Source organism: Miniopterus natalensis, chromosome 17 (assembly GCF_054644295.1).
Source record: "Miniopterus natalensis isolate mMinNat1 chromosome 17, mMinNat1.hap1, whole genome shotgun sequence".
Taxonomy (NCBI): Eukaryota; Metazoa; Chordata; class Mammalia; order Chiroptera; family Miniopteridae; genus Miniopterus; species Miniopterus natalensis.
Window position 1 is genome coordinate 43388558 of NC_142097.1, and position 3177 is coordinate 43391734.

General features: G+C 55.0%; 1 long non-coding RNA gene and 1 other non-coding gene across 2 annotated transcripts; both read left to right on the forward strand.

The window, feature by feature from the left end:
* Positions 1–1468: 1468 nt before the first annotated feature.
* LOC107536612 (uncharacterized) lies at positions 1469–2960 on the forward strand. The gene is made up of 2 exons (XR_001603165.2): positions 1469–1716; positions 2736–2960. It is a non-coding gene; the product is annotated as an uncharacterized LOC107536612 (long non-coding RNA).
* On the forward strand, positions 1753–1939 carry LOC148091316 (small Cajal body-specific RNA 16). Its single transcript, XR_015715939.1, has one exon.
* Positions 2961–3177: the final 217 nt, after the last annotated feature.

A 3177-nucleotide genomic window follows, 5' to 3' on the forward strand; every position in this document is an offset into this window, starting at 1 on the left:
GGTGGAATCGGAGGCTTGCCAAGAGATCCACGGGAGGGAGGGAGAATTTATAAAACACGTACCAGCCACTCGTTCGGTAGCTGCTGCTTTGAAGGGAAGATGTGAGAAGAATAGAAATGTAGCGACCGATATGGCGACGCTGGCGTGTTTGTAGGACGTGGCCACTTGGGGTAGATTTTCTTTTCAAGCTCCATTGAAAATCAAAGAAACTGTGAAACAGTGGACGTGGAGGGTCTTTGAAAAAAAATCACATGTCAGAAGTGTTGCTCTGGACGAGAGGTCTTCTGGGTTCAAACCCCTACAATTACTGTTCTCCTGAATGCTGTTCCAGATAAAGCCTATGCTTCCCGGCAAGCGTAGGCCTTTGCTCACCTGTGCAGAGGAATAAAACTGCCCTTTACGGCGAACTCCCTTGTACCAGGCGCAGAATCCCGTTCATTCCTACTTATGAAACGAGCACAGCTGCGCCCACTCTACACGTGAGGAAGCTGAGACTGGAACAGAGAGGTTCGGCGACAAGCCTAAGGCAGCTCAGCTCCCAAGTCATAGGGCCGAGGCTGAAATTGGATCTGTGTGAGTGCAGACCAGTTTTTCATTCTTTCTTTTACCTCCGAGTGGACATAATATAGGCAATTTAAGTTGCTGTGAAATATTTTTGCAAGATTAAAATGTTGTCCTCCCCATCAGGAGCTCCCTGCAGCTCACGGACCAAACCTGGAGGCGATCAGAACCAGCCCAAATCAGCCCAACCAGTCCTGCTCCCTCTACTACGCCCATGAGGCTCACTAAGCCTTCAGGGCTCAAGCCTACCCGCCCCCCCTCCCGCACTCTTTCCCCCCCAACATTTTGTTATGAACATTCTCAAATATACAGCAAACTTGGGGAAAATGCACAGGGAACACTCATATCCCTACCACTTAGATTCTACCATTAACATTTACTGCTCTTGCTCCATCTGTCCATCTGTCCCTCCCTCCCTGCCTCTTATTTCTGATGCATGCACCGAGCAGGCTTTCGACAGACCGCGTCTCCCTGCTGCTTCTCGTGCTCTAGGATTCTCCCCTCAGCCTAGGGGTTCATCTCCATGAACCAGTATCTCGAGGGCTGCGGCCCTTTAAGACGGCCTTGGAGGACCCAGCTTCCAAGCGGCGAGCGACCCTCTAGCTTGCTGCGTCTATGGTGAGTCGTCACTTCCGGCCGGAAGTGCGCGTGTTCCCCGCCAGGAGCCCGGCGGTGGGCGGGATGGGGAGTCGCGTGGTCACTGAATCTGAGAGGATGTTCGAGCTCGGCTGAGGCGGGTCGCGTGTCCCGGGTCCCGGCGCGCAGGTTGACGCGGGGCTGTCGCTGTCCCCGGCGCTGGCCGGCGGCCTCGGGCCCCGCCCCGGGCTGGCAGCGAAACTCCGCCGGGGGCTGGAGGCCCCAGCGTGGGGCCCGGGCCCTCAGGGCCGGCTGCCCGCTGAGCGCTTGGGGCGGGGCGGGGACCGCGGGGGGCCCCAGGTTTGAGGTGAGCGGCTGCAGGAGGCGCCGCAGCCGCCAGAAAGGCCTCGGGTCCCCGGGAGCGTGTAAACATCGAAGGAGACTCGTCTTCCTACGACTTTCTTTCCGCAGGGGGTCCTCAGGCGATGAGAAGTCGCCGGGCCGAGGCGTGCGACCGCGAATGCGTCCTACTCCTGGTCGGTGACAGCCTTCCAAGTGGCCGCAGGTTGGGGGAGCCAGGTATGCGAGGCTTGGGGACGGGGTGTCGTGAGGCGCGTGGTCTGGGGGAAAGGCGCCTGTGTTGCTGAACCTGCCCAGCCGCGGGTGCGGCCTCGTACCAGGCAGCCCTCCCCTGACCTAAAGCAAATCCCCGGGAGAAGCTCCTCCTGGGTTTGAATTTGCAGTAACAGGTGTGAACATCCTAGCAGCAGTTTGATGATCATGTATGATACTGCAAACAAGGCCGGCGCCGGGAGGCGGAGGCTGGTGTAGCCCGTCCCAGTGAGCAGGTGGCTTCCAAAAATCTGCCAACAGAGTTGGCCTTAATAAACGTTGATGGGTATTTTGGCCAGGCACCCCAGTAACTGTTAGGGATACGGATGAACAAAAGCCCTGCGGTCCCTTGTTCTCGGAGCTACGCCCAGTTGGAGAGAGGAGGGTAGGTTACCGCGCTCTAGAGGGTGAGGAGAACCCTCTGAAGGAAGGCACAGTTTTCCATGAGAACAGGTCTCACCAGGAGCCTGATGGAGACGGGAAAGCATTCCTGAGGATGGGATCCTTGAGCTAGACTCTGAAGGATGAATAGGAGTTTGGCGGGAAGGCCAGGGGGCAGCACGTGCAAAGGCCCGGTGGTCTAGCAAGTGTGGCTGGTGGAGGAACTGAGAGAAGGCCACGGTTGGGGAGAAAGCAGGGTGGAGAACAGTGTGGAAAGAAGCTGAAAAGGAAGGTAGGGAAGGGCCTGGGTCGCACAGGGCCTGTGGCTCACGTGAGCATTTTGTTTTTTTCCTAAGGATATACGGGAGGTCATGGGTTTTAAATGAGAATGACATGGGAAAATCTGTAGTTTCAAAAGAACAATGTTTGCAAAAAAGGGGCTGGTGGAAGCAGGGTCACCACAGGGCACCTTCCACATCGTATTCTGGGTGGAAAGCAGAGTTTAGATTTTGGAGGGTACTTTGTGGCACTAACTGGTACATTCTCTGAGTGTTTGGGCTACTCCAAAGTGGGATGAAGACTGACAAAGGGTACTTTCTTTGCAGGTGAGTTTACTGGAAGATTGGCCTGTGCACTGGGTGAAAATCTGCCAATTTCAATTCTGCCTGGTCCTCTGGGCCTGAACTGTCATTGTTTTGTTTTAGCACCTTCCAGGTTTGTTTGGTTTAATCACTGACCACATAATTTTTGAAGGCTGACCTACATAAGACCCTGTTTTGTATGGCTATGAATAAATGGAGTCAGACTCTAAGGAGACTTTGTACACACTATGTTTTCTGTGCCCAGTATCTGACCTCCACCCCTTTTCTCCGGGACCACACCCCAAGACACAGTCTTCATTGATTTGCCTGCACACTAAGGCAATGTGCTGGGTTCCTTCCTGGGTGGTGGGTGGGAAGCTAAAACCCACAGGAGGAGACTCGTGGGAATCTTTCATGTGGCTGATGCCACTAAGTGTGGCTCCTGGAATGTTCCCTGACTGGTGTG